Below are 14,214 nucleotides of genomic sequence, written 5' to 3' on the forward strand. Positions count from 1 at the left end.
AAGTACGCACTGCTAATGGCGATAATATAAGTAGAAGCATTTTGATTAAGGAGGAGATGAAGTTAATATTTCTCACCAAAAGCCATTTAATTGGCTTGAATGAACAATCAGACCTCACTTTCTAACTCTTTCTTTTTCGGATGTAACTGTGAATTTAGATTCAATCATCTTTTTATATTCCATCTTTAGTCTTTTTTTACATTCATTCTCTCCTCTTTTTTTCGCGTTACATGGTTCGTTTGGTTTGTCATGCACATTTCAGTGTGGTTTATCACAATGTTATGTGAATGGCTACTCCTTTTCAACATGACTGCACTTATTTCCTCCGTACATGCTTCTATATGCGACTAGTACCATGATGCTCTATAGTATATATGGAGCTGTTACTTTCATTTTGCAGTCCTTTCCATTTTCGAGAGACTGCGCCCATTTTTGCAATGGAGGTTTTTGCTCCCGGTAAGCATAAAACACTACATTCTCTGGGCTATAGCACACTAGCTGTATATGAGTGCACTTGTATTTTAATCTCGGTGTCTCCCTCCGGTCCTTAATTTGTTTCACTGTCACTGCAATTACCCGATATACCCGCAGATACAGATGACGCCGGTGTGTCAGTTACCGCTTGTTTGACTCTGATCCACACGCGTTTATGAAACGCACCTGCTTTAGGTTCGAATGTACGTTGTGGCACAGAACTATTATTTATCACTATTGTCTTCCGGATACATGCTGCTCGCTTTTCGAACACGTGCCGTTTATAATGTATTTCTTCACTATAGGATACAGTGTTACACCCGCGGTCGAGACAACGTGCATTTAAATAATGTGTGCACAGTAAGGTTGTCTATTTTTGCTAATAGTGCTTGTATTTATTCTTTTACTTGCCAGACTTTTGGAATGGCTGCTATTGAGATATATCTGCTACATTTCTACATCCACGGATGTTGCTCTAGCAACCCGACAGTGTACGGCATAATCTAACTACCAATTACGCTCCAGCTGACACCGCTCCATTTAAGTACGTTTTTTTGGTGTCCGCTTTCTGTTTTAGCCTATCCATGTTAGATTGATTGACTTGACATTTTAAGAGCTCTTATATTCTTTTCTCTCGACCTAGTATTTGTCATTTTTGACTGTATGCTCCATTTCCATAGGGAGGATTTTCCCAGGCGTGCCGCACGGTTATACTGCGTGTGGTTTCACTAGTCTGACTCAAGCATTGGGGCTACGCCGTGACTTGGTTATCAGCACAGTAAGTGTTACTCTAATCTCAGCTCCTTACACTGAATTATATAATTAAGACAAGAGTCTATATTACTTATGATAATGTATTACTAACCTTGAGCGTCTTGTATACTAAACCATCTACTCTCATACTTTTTCTAAATAGATTTGGTAGATGCCATTTTTTTCTGAATGAATCGGTATATGCTAGTTATCTCGATTATTGTGCCTATACTATATCTACAGCATTTTTCGAGTTTGTGCATTTGCCCTCAGACGATTCTCTGCTCTCAGAGCCCCCACTTGACAGTTTTTCTCTTTTTTGTTCACTCTCTTGCACTGCACACTGGGTTGGAACCTAATGCATATAGTTTCTAAACCCTGTTGGTCCATCCATTTGCTGTTTGTGACCTCCTACAGGTGCTTTGTAATAGGTCTTGTGACCTTGCATTCACGCCCATTGATAGAGCGTGTCACAGATTTTTACTGAGCACTAGAATGTATGTATTGAGAGATCAGTAATTCCTGTCCTTGTTGGTTTGTTTAGATGATAGGACAAGACAGGCTCATGGAGCCCTGCAACACACCGGCACCATCAATTTGTGATGACTTCAGTATCTAAGTCACCCTGATGAATTTCCACAGAATTAATCTAATCATGAAGATGGAAAGAAACATGTCGGTTCTTTAAGTGGTCCACTTTTGTTGCGGTCCATATTGTCAATTAACATGACGTTTGAAGGTCTCTAATGTCAGGACATTCTAATGATGTTCTAGTGCTTGTCACGTACTGGAATTTGAACATGGTGCTATAATATTTTGTGCAATTAGTTTATTTGTGTCAATGTATAGTATGTGTTTTTCACTTTTGTATTTGATGTATGATTTTTAGATATGTATGAGTTTAGTATGAATGGAGTGATTGGTGAATTGTATGGTTCTGGTTGTGTTGCACATTGTTTTGAGCACGTTTTTTGACAATCATGTACTCATTTTTTCTATGGATTGTATTTTATCACTTCTATGTCTCATGACACATTAGGAGTTTTTATAATTCTTATGATATACTCTATTAAATCTATGATAATTTACTAAATTTAGGATGTGAATTGAATTTTTTCATCTCCAGTCTTGCGATGTGGTTTGCACTTACCTATTTGTATTTTTGACTAGCGGTTCCATCAATGGCCTAGTCTTGTCTGTTCACCTAAACAATTTTAATACCTCGGTCTCTTAGTTGCTTTATATATTCACTTGTTTCCAAGCACGACCGTGTGTATTTTTTTGCTTGCAGTCCCTCATTGTTTGTTAACCTTCTGGACAAGCCAGACCAATCAAGGTAGCATTGGCAGCAGTCAAGACTAGGTCTCAGGAGGGGTGAGGGTGATCGAAAGTCCACAATTAGCACACACCGTAAACAACACCACAAATTACTCTGTCAGGTGGAAATATCAAAAATACATATACATTTATTAAAGGCCTTTTAAATCAAACACAAGGTGAAACCACAGCAGTATTAACAATGCTAACACAACACTATACCATGGAACATATATTCAGTAACTATTTGCCCAAAGGAATATTCAACAAGTAAGGATCCACAACCTGTAACAGAAGAGAGAGACAGACAGTGCAAATATACTTTAGGCAATTCTTTAGGAGTCTCAACCCAAACTAATAGGCAGTCCAATCCCTACGAAGTGTGGAGCCTTGTGCTCAAAAGTACATTCAGCGCAGCAGCACTCGCTACTGCGTTAAATGAGAAACCGGGTCTCTTCAATGGGCTGTACTGTCTCAGGAAGGAGGTGGGGGGGGGGGCATTTAAGGCGATGAAGAATAGAGTTCCACCAGCAGTTGCATGGATCTGTTTCTTCAGTTCAGGATACTTTGCTCCTTTTCTTAGTTCGGTGTGAACTCAGAAGATAGACTTGGAATAGGTCTAGAGCGCCTTCTAAAATCTCCTTTGTGCTGAAACTTAGAGAAACCAATAGGAGATCTGCTCACATTCAATCATTCCAGACGTGCACCACGGTGGTTCCAGCACACCAGACATCCTGGCACCCATGATGTGCATTGGAATTAGACCACGCCAGCCCACATCCTGTGTGCACACAAAAGGCATGCAGAAGCCAGCGAAAGCTTCGGTTTGCTCGGGGGTCTGCATGCCCAAATAAGGAATTTCCCGAGTGAAAGGGCATAACAGTAACTTGCCCCTCCCACCCCTGTTCTCCAGATACAAACAGTATAAACTTTTTGATGATCAATCACTAATCAATAGTGAAGAGTAACCATTTTGAGGACAGAAATAGAAAAGAAGTAAAGAAAGCAGCTACCACACAGGAAGAGAAATTACGATGTCAAGGGCAGCATATACTTTCCCCTACCTCTGCCATTATTTTACTTCTGGTCTCCTGTGGGTAACCTCCATTTTTTGAGGAGCCCTTACTGGCAACAGGCAATGCAAATAAATGTGAACACAACTAAACAGTAACTTGCTAACAGACAAGGAAATAATGCAGAGGGGTTACATCCAATTTAAACATACCTGCCTCTCCGGAAATTAAAGATGAATTGCAGGGTTTACAAATCTGCGACAGCCGTAGTTGCACGCCCTCCTCCGCCCCAAAACTCTTGCTGGCTAGTTCTTATCGCAGAAACACTGAAAAAAACAGTTAAACACATTAAGTGAATTACACCTTTACAAACAAAAAGAAATTGATGGGACAAATCGAAACGAGCTTTGGAATATAAATATAAATAAGTGTGGCTTTTTTTATTGGCAGTTCCAAGACATTCCCAATTTTCCAGATATTGCAACCATAGGCCTATGTACTGCCATCATTTACTCGGATACCTCATATGACAAGTAAAACTAATAAATACCAGCTATGGTATCAAAATCCAAGGCACTTGTACCATTGGCAGGTTTTTCAACAAAAGCTCAGGTACTAAAGGGAGGACACGCATAAGACTGGCTACCTCTGTCCTGGTGGGTTGCTCGTCCTTTTTAAAAGGCTGAACACAAAATGCAAAAAATGGGTCCATCGAAGTGAAATCTTCTCACCACAGGACAACTCATGAAGTGTGTGTGCCACAGGGATCTGTAGGGCATGCTTTTAAAACACTGCTGTTGGTGAACGTGATTGCATGGTTGCTTTCAATACAGCAGTGCTCCATGAATGCTGGTATTAGGAAGTTGCTGTTAATTGAATATACGTGTTAACCTATGCATAGCCATAACTGGTTGGCTACAGTGTAGAGAATGCAGTGAGCAGGCACAGCCTTAAATTATTGTTTCTGCTGAGCAATACAAAATGTTCAAGATTTAATAGTGCATGAAACTGCTACCATGAGGCCCCAGGTGGTGAAATACATGTATTGAATGCTGGAGTAAATGTATCTCTAGTCCAGGGTGCACTCAAGAATAATCCCAATTTTTCTTAGACATTTAAATGAAAACGCCAAAATTATTTTGTTGCAAGTTTATTGGTAGTTTCTTCTTTCTGTATGCAAAACATTATTTCACTTGGGTAGCAACAATAACAACTGGTTTACGGATCATAGAGCACTCTTCGGGGGATAGTCCTTTGTAAATTTAAGATAGCTTCCTTTGTAAATTTAAGATAACTTTGTTGTAGCTTCAGAAACAGAACTGCAGTTAAAATCTACAACCAGACATTTTGGTGCACTAAAACAGAAAACTACATCCAATAAACAGTTACTGTGGTAGTGGGGAAAAGATTAATCTAAGGTGGAGGAATATTTGACCAGATAAGAGGAAGAAGCACCAGCCAAGAATGGGCAATGGGTAAGGGATGAGAGTTGGGGATAAGGTAGCCTGTGGGGCTTGCTGGGGAAAAAAGCAATTAAAGAAGCAGCACATAGTTGCATAGACGTGGTAGAAGTCCATCCAAGTAGCGTTATGTTACCCTCGGGGTCATTCTTAGAAAATAATTTGCGCCACATTTTAGCATTCAGCCTAGACTATTTACAATATATGGGGATTATTATTTTAGCACAAGCCCCCCAACCTCCTGCATAAGATTTTGCTACAATGCCCATCAACTGCTTTGCTAACTTAGTTGACAGTAACCTTTCCAGATGCAGCGGTTAACACGGTCCTGCCAACTCTGCACAACAAATCTCCTGTTTTAGGAATGACATACGACTGGTGGAATCTGTCCCATGGTAGGAGCCCATCTTCACTAACAGGTTGATCAATTTCATAAAACCGTGGAATTTTCCAAGGAGGCAGATATTGGAGGGCTCAAACCAACGATGGTGGTTTCTAGAAAAATGTTGCGGGCTCCCCCAAACATTCATATTACATGTTACCAAACTAGCCCTTCCGCTTCACTGAAAGTCAGTGAACACCAGAGAGTAAGTCCGCAAAACAAACCCCATTATCATAAATTTATTTTTTTGACCACTTTTTCCACATTTAATCAAACTGTTTGACAGTTACCATGCGTTTGGAAACGTCGGCCAACCTACCCTCGAGAATATTAACAGCGCATGGGGCATTTCTTCACAAATTGCCATTTGAAGTGTTTTTGGAATCCCCCCACAACACAACTTTGATCAACCCCTCTGACAATGAAAGGACAAACTACCAAAAATAATTCTGTCCAGTCTATTTAAGGAACTTTATGTACAGATTTGTAACAGTGCCAAAGTCATAAACCACCCAGAATGGCCTTTTCCTGTGGGAGAGCAACTTGGCTATCTCCATCCTGGTTGCCAGGTAAGCTTCGTGGGTATGATTTAATTAAAACAAACGAAATTAGGTAATTTAACATTTGGTCGACTCGTTTTGACAGCGTGTATGTATACGTATAGATCATAATTATATTGTTCAGGGTTTGTACCATGTTAGCAAAAGACACTACAAAAAGAGCTGACCCAAAAACAAACAAAAAAATACAACAGATTGATACCATAATGGCGAACAGTCACTGAATTGCAAGCTTTACATAATCTTCCGATCAGGCATAGGACGAATGAAGCTCTAGGACTTGCAGGACAGGTTAAGAATTCACCTCTTCCCGTATCCGTTTGTGTATATACACATGCGTGCTAGGGCTGTGGGTACACTCCTCCTTTCTTTAACGGGCAAAAAAAAGGTTGCACAAAATGAGTCAAACTTTAAAAAACTCCCAAATAAGTTTTTTTAATTTTGTAGAACTAGCCGTTTTATTTTGTAGTTGTCATTTTATTTGCTTCCGTTTTCTTGTCCTTTTTCATTTGATTTCCTAGTATGTCCCTTATATGTAGAGATCATCGATTATAATGCCTTGGTTGGTGTAGTCTATTAAAATGGGGAGAGTGAAGGAAAGGTATAGGAGAAGGATGGGGGCCCGGAGTATAAAAGGGAATATATGCTCAGTGTTGAAGGGGATTGTCGAAAGGAGCAGCTTATCTGACCCTAGAAATCTAATTCATCTGAGATTATGGCAGTAAATATAACATGAGTTGGAATGTCAAGGGTGTCTATAATCCTATTAAGCGGCGGGAAGTATTGTCAATGATAAGTAGACACAAACCGGATATTGTATCTCTGCAAGAGACTCATTTAAGAGGAGATCAAGTGGAGTATATTTTAAATGGTTTGTATGTAAAGGAGTTTAAGCAATTTTGCAAGTAACTCGTGGTGTGTCCATTCTCTTCAAGAAGCGTATAAGATATAGCACTGATACTGTATGTATTGATCAGGAAGGGAGTTATGTGGCTCTGAAACTACACATTGAGAATAGATGCATGGTAATATTGAATATTTATGCGCCCAATGTGAATCAGGATATATTCTTTGAGAAATTGGATTGAGTTTTAGCTAGATGGATGGAATTCTTAGATGGAATTCTTAACTTTAGCTTATGTCGCATCTAGATAGAAATGTGAATGTTAGCTTGCGCCACACTTGGATGAAACTGTGAATGATGGTTAAGTGCAACACTTGATTGGAATCGTGATCACTAGCCTGCCTCACATCTAAACAGAATATTGAAAATTAGCAACGATGGAATAGTGAATGATAGCAAACATCAGACAGACATACCTGCAAGGACAGCAATGCCAACTAACCAATCCACTAACAATTTCATCCCTCTGCATACACTTCTCAAACTCTAACCAAACACAACCACAAGCCTAAAACGCAGCAATCTGCACTAACTTCACTGCAACAACAAAACAAACCCCACAAACTCGCGCAACAGCACACAATGACTACCGACCATAAAAAACACCCCAAGCCCAGCTGACGGACCCACCGGGCTGAGGCTGCCATCAGCACATCACTGCTCTCTTGCACTTTTCCAGCTTATTCCCACTAACTCACCCACCCCTCCCTCTTTCAGAGCCGCCAGAGCGCCAGGGGACCACTCCGGTGGCGATAGTGCACGGTACAAATATCTTTAACATTAACTTAGATTGTACGGATATTGTAGTTGGAGGGGACTTCAATACCACAATTGATATGGTTAAAGATAAGACTACTCAGGCTAACTCCTATGCTGAGTCAAAAGCAAGGAAATGGCTTATAAGTTTGCTTGACAAGTGGGATTTGCATGATATTTGGCGGGATTATAATGAAAAAAGTAGGAAATATACTTTTCATTCATTGGCTCATGGTACGTCTTCACATATTGATTTTTTCCTTGTTAGTAGGAGTGTGTGTGGGGACATTTGTAATACTTCGATTGGGGAGGTTGTAATTTCGGATCATGCGCCAGTAACAATGACATTGGAAGAGGAGGATTGTGGTTTGAGGCCTAAAATGCAATGGCGTTTGAATACACAGTTGCTTATGGACCGAGTTTGTGAAACAACTAGAAACAGAAATCTCTCTGTTTTTTCAGGATAATTTGCGGTCAGTGGACTCTTTAACAATGGTCTGGGATGCATTGAATGGTAGAATTATAAGCTTTGCGTTTTATCGTAAAAGTCAACGGGAACGGTTTAAGGTTGAACTAGAGGATGATTACAAAGTGTGTGAGGTGCGTTATTGTTGCTGTCCCAATGATGAGAACATGTTGGCCATGACTCGAGCAAAACGTGCCTTAGAGTGTGAGCTTCATCATAAGGCAGAAACGCACATTTTCTATTCTAGGCAAGCTTTCTGGGAGAGGGGTGAAAAATCTGGGGCTTTGTTAGCAAGCCGCATACGGCAGAGAGAATAATAAGCAGGTGCTTTTTATTATGGATGAAAGGAATGAAGAGGAGAAACAATGTGGAAATTTGTGAGGTATTTAAGCAATATTATGCCTCGTTCTATACGGATGATATAAGTCTCTGAAACGGAAATTAATGATTTGAGTACAGTAGATATGCCGGGGCATACCGAGCAAGAAAGATTAGGCCTGGATGCACCTTTAACAATAGAGGAAGTTCAAGATTCCATCAATGCTTTGGTAAATGTCCTGGCCTAGATGGTTTTCCCATAGAATTTTATAAGACCTTTAGTCGTATTTTATCGCCTTTTCTTGTAAAGTTATATAAAGAAATGCTAGAAAATGAAGCAATTGCTGATTCAATGCAGACGGCATTAATAATGGTCATACCAAAACCAGGGAAAAATCCATCATTATGTGGGAACTATCGGCCTATATCACTCTTGAATGTGGATGTTAAAATTTTAGCAAAAACGTTTGCAAGAAGATTGAATGGTTTACTATCAAAGCTTGTTCATAGAAACCAAACAGGTTGTGTGTGTGGAAGGAATAGTAGTGATAACTTGCGCAAGCTCCTTGATGTTATTTATCTCAAGAGACATTCAGCCGATGCATATGAGGCAATTAGTATAGATGCAGAGAAAGCGATTGATAGGGTGAGTTGGTTTTTTTTACGCCAGGTTCAGCTCAAAATTAATTGTGGACCACTTTTCATTAGGATGTTCAGAACCCTATATGGAGGTGCTAAAGCGTTTGTAACTATTAATGGTAGTCTATCTGATTGTTTCCAAATTCAGAAAGGTACTAGGCAGGGATGCCCTTTGTCCCCAATATTTTTTTTATTTGTTTATTGAGCCCCTCGCCATTATGCTTAGAAATAACCCTAATATAGTGGGTAGTCCTTTTGGAGAATATGTATCGAAAGTCCTTTCATATGCAGATGATCTCCTAGTTCTGGTCTCAAACCCTGAACGGTCCTACCCTGAGCTCCTACTGACATTGCAGGAATTTGGTAGATTTTATAATTACAAAGTTAATGTTGCCAAAACTTTGATTTATCCAATTTCTGCGGCATGCCATAGGGGGTTGTGTGATATTGTTCGGGAGATGTGGGCTGATTCGGGTCTTAAATATTTGGGAATTCATGTAAATAGGAATATTGAGACTTTACTTGCGTGCAATATTCGCTTGAAGATTACAGAAATAGATAAGCTTTGTTGCAAATTAGAGAAGTTGAAACTGACTCTATGGGATAAAGTTAGTGTAGTTAAAATGTCACTTCTTCCGAATTTATTGTATGTTTTTAGCATGCTTCCCCTGCCACTTTCAAATAGTGTGTTAATGGGTATTAATAAGTCTATGAGCAAGTTTCTATGGGTTGAAGGAAATGGGGCGCGAATTCCGAAAGATATTTTACATAAACCAGTACATCTGGGTGGGTTTGGTTTTCCTAATATAAGGCGTTATCATTCGGCTTTTACTTTGCGTGCACTGCATCATTGGTTGGCGGATGCAGAGATTAATGGCATGGGTTGGATTAAAATTGAAAAGGAATCTATCTCTCCCCCGCCACTAGACATGCTTTTGTTCATGGATAAAAGTTTACCGATTGATACTGATACCACTCCACCTTTGATAAAACATGTTGTGAAGGAATGGCATAAAGGTAATGAGATCTGGGGTGAAAAGGTTTTACTGTGTGAAGATTCGTGTCTATGGAAAAATCAGGCTGTTAAGCAGAATAATAAGGTTATATCATGGGTCAGGTGGCAAAATGCAGGTATTTGGAGAATTGGGCAGGTCTTTAATGGTCAGAATATGGTTGACTGAGTTTCTACGCTTTAAATATAAGCTCAAAGCAACTGAGATTTGTCGCTATAATGCTTTGAAGGAGCTTTTTGGTTTGTTTTCGCTGTTGAATGCTGCTATACATGTACCGCCGGCAATTTTCCTTCTTTCTAAGTCTGTACCTTTATCTGCGTCTACCTTGTATAAGCTTATTACACCTTCTGCATCCCAGGTGGTTCCACAATGTGGTAGGGCAAATTGGGACTGATTTGAATAATTCATTATCAGATTTTGAATGGAATCGTGTGTGTGTGCGGGTCCTGTTAAGTATAAGGTGGATTTGGATTTGAGGTATACACAACAAAGAATTAATCACTACCTATACTGGTCACCGTTGACAATGAAATCTTGCAAGTTGAGTGCTGTAAACACCTGTTTGAACTGTAATAGAGGTGGGTAGCACGCTCCATATGTTGTGGTAATGTCGAAAAAAACAGATATTTTGGGATAGTGTTTTCCAGAGGATGGAATTAGTCTTGGGCTTACCTATACCTAGAGAGCCTCTCCTTGGTGTGCTAGGTTTGATTCCATGTTTGAACTGTAATAGAGGTGGGTAGCACGCTCCATATGTTGTGGTAATGTCGAAAAAAACAGATATTTTGGGATAGTGTTTTCCAGAGGATGGAATTAGTCTTGGGCTTACCTATACCTAGAGAGCCTCTCCTTGGTGTGCTAGGTTTGATTCCATTGGCTAAAAAGCAAATTTAAAAATTTTGGAAAAGTGATGCTTCTCTGATACTGAGGATTGGTTGCAAGGTTTGTGCCTGCTATCCAGGAGGGAGAGGGTGTCCTTTAAAGTAAAGGACCAACTTGACAAATGGAGGATTTGGGGAGCATTTAATGGTCTCTATGCTTAGTTATCTATTGTAGTCTAGGAGAGGTTTAACAATTATTTTTTATTTTTTTTTTATTTAATTTTTCTTCTTTTCTTCCTTTCTCTCATTTTAATTTCAATTCTTGATTGTTCTTTATGGATAAAGTTAATATGATGGAATTGCATAAGTATTCTTTGAACATTGTGTTATTGTATTACATTTTGTTGTCAATGTGTAATATTAAATGAATACATTTTTTTTTTTTAAAAACTAGCTGGTTGCGCTAGCACTACTGCCATGTTCGTAATAAAGTTCAACTTTTGTGAAAAGGGTACCAAAGACGTGGGATCAAAGCATGGTGTTGTATGCTAACATTTTCGTATGCGTGTAATCATGTGAGCAGCATAGTGGGAGTACAACATTTAAATATGCCAAGAAAGAAGCGGAAAGATGGTAAAATGGCACTGCCTCCATCATGCTGCTCTAGTACTGATGATGTTGGTACAGCAGTGTAGAACTCTGCAAGAAAAGGATCTTTTTAAGAGCAGATAACTGAAGAAAAAAAAAAGGATGTAGAGAGATGGCAATGTGACCTATAAAATGTAATGTTCGAACCAGAAAGGTTGCTGAAGGCACCAGAGCATGAGCGACGCCAAGGAAACAGCCAATCATGAATAGGTAACCAACATGAAGACTCCTGAAAAGCCTGAGCAATCTTTTAGTGGGGTTACATTTCAGAGTGTATGTAGACCTCTGGTCCTCGACAGCGCAAAGACTGCCCGTCAGGCGACAGATTTTCAGAAACTAGGATTGTTTGCTTTTGGGTTGTGGGCTATAATACCTGCTTTGGCATGCTGTTGGTAAACCTTGGTATGCAAGATTCCCTATTGCCATCCACCACACCTACCAGTACTGGGAAGAAAGGAGAAGTGGCTGGCTGGATGGGAGAGCAAAGGGAAAAGAAGGGTTCACTGGCTGTGTAAAATCTATACCTGTTTAGCCGACCCTAGTCACAAGATTCCCACACATCAAAGGCAAAAATAAAGAAATCAAACACTGGACTATAGGGTTTGAGTTTTTTTCTGGAGCAGATTTACACTTACTTCAGATCTCCATTAAAGTGGCCAAATTCTAGGACAAAAGAAACCCCTCTCCTTGGCGAGTGATGTCAGATTGATTCTATAAATACAGAGCTTACCCCATTAAACCACTACAAACCATCTACCAATACTAGTAAGACATGTGGAGCATTATGCTTTCACAAATATTTCAAATTTAGTCTTAATAGCTGTAATGTGTAGCGAGTATTACAAGATTTAAAATTCCCTAAATACAGATTCGAAGAAACCTTAAATGAATACACATGGGAAAAACAGTTAGGCTCAGGGCCTCAGAATTCCTAAAATAAAATTGATCTGCAAAAGAGAAACCTTTTCACAAATTACTCTCCACGTTCCAAAATGAAAGAAGGGGCCTTGCACCCAACACACATGTAATGCTGCAATTCACTGCTCACTTCATGATTGATGGGGGTGCCCCCTAATTTTGGGGATGTAATCAAACCCATGCATGCAGCAGAGGGCAATCACTGAATGCCTATTGAACTATAGGGACCGGAAGTGTGTTGAAAACAGTAATCAGATCCTTCTGAGAATTTAACCCTGCAGTACAACACAAACATGTCATTAATGTGAGAAGATGCCAAGGAACCTATAGGTACCATACACAACTTACCTGCCAAAACTGGGGGGTGGGGAGGGGAAGTGGTGGGAGTTGAGGCTCATGCTAAAACCACTAGCACCAGCTTAAGTCTTTTAGATGGTGGGTAGTAGATGCTTGTCACCTTGCATGTTACATTTGGGGCATTCAACCTTTGTAGCAGTGGTAAATGCTCAAGTTGCAAGTTACTAGCCTGGCATAAAAAGTCACTCGCCCCCTCAACGTTCTGCTTGCACACTTCTTACTCGCCAAGAATTCATGATCACTCGCCAATGGCTGGTGCACATTTTCAGGCATGTTTGTACCAATGGCTGGTGCACATTTTCAGGCATGTTTGTACCAATGGCTGGTGCACATTTTCAGGCATATTTGTAGTGCAGTTGCGATAGGTCTGGAATGCTTGGACATGTTTTGACTGGATGAACGAATTAAGTGGATAGAGCGTAAAGGGATTGGAGGGCAAGAGACAGAAGATAAGAGGGAGGCGATGGCATGCGTACCTTTTGGCAAAGGACAATAGATGCCTCGAGTTACTTATCAGACCGAAGGTCACTGAAATTAGGGGAGGGAAGGTGGTGTTCAAAATATGCCCCATCCAGGGAACCAGGTTCATGGGAAATGTTCACACATTATGGGAAGTATTACAGGATTGTCAACCGCTGCATTACCTGGTTACAATGAATAGAAGCCTGGAGAGGAGAATCCCACTTCACATGAGCGAGTTTAATGAAATCACCAAACAGCAGGCAGCCAAGTGTGTGCTAGTTTTAATTACTGGGTGTTACGGTGGTGGCTACTCTTGCTTTTGGTCATTAATGGATGAGAACGACAGGCTCTCTCTAACAAATGTAAACAGAGAGGGTACTGGTACCAATTAATGTGTACTATCGGTATTTGATTTTTATATCAGAAAATCAAAACTTTTGGTATGTAAGTACGGGGGCTAATTTGCTCAAGATCAAACAACTTGGTCAAGAGAAGCTCAGACTTGTATCAAGATCTTCTGGTTCCAGCAATTTACTCTTTCTTCTTTATTTCATAGAGAACTTCAAACCGGTGTCAAATGCATTCCTAAGAAGGCCCACATTCATATGAGAAGACAACTAAAGCATATGATGAAAGATGTGTGCCCTCAATCACACCACTGTGGACAAGAAGGGATTCAGAGCTAAATATCTGGTATCAAACCTTAAAATGTGAACTCGCCGATAGAGATACTTGACTCTTGGTGAATAAGAAATGGTGTGCTGTGTGCATATGGTGAAATGAGAGGGGAAGTGACTGGACAACAGCCATGCAACTTTACATTTTGACCTACTGCTATCATTTCACAATCTGCATCGCAAAATTGACATTACAACAACCATAGCCACTCAATTACATTACAGGAAGGGGATTGGAAATATCTGTAAACGAATACACATTTATTAAACCAGATT

General features: G+C 40.0%; 1 protein-coding gene across 1 annotated transcript in view; it reads right to left on the reverse strand.

Moving 5' to 3' along the window:
• CHAF1B (chromatin assembly factor 1 subunit B) overlaps positions 1 to 14,214 on the reverse strand; it is a 541,423-nt gene that overhangs the window by 456,394 nt on the left and 70,815 nt on the right. The window contains exon 2 of the mRNA XM_069636112.1: positions 3,770 to 3,883. The gene's annotated coding sequence lies outside the window, so the exon portion shown is untranslated. The remainder of the gene's footprint in view (positions 1 to 3,769; positions 3,884 to 14,214) is intronic.

Source organism: Ambystoma mexicanum, chromosome 7p (assembly GCF_040938575.1).
Source record: "Ambystoma mexicanum isolate Mex_15411 chromosome 7p, UKY_AmexF1_1, whole genome shotgun sequence".
NCBI classification, from domain to species: Eukaryota; Metazoa; Chordata; class Amphibia; order Caudata; family Ambystomatidae; genus Ambystoma; species Ambystoma mexicanum.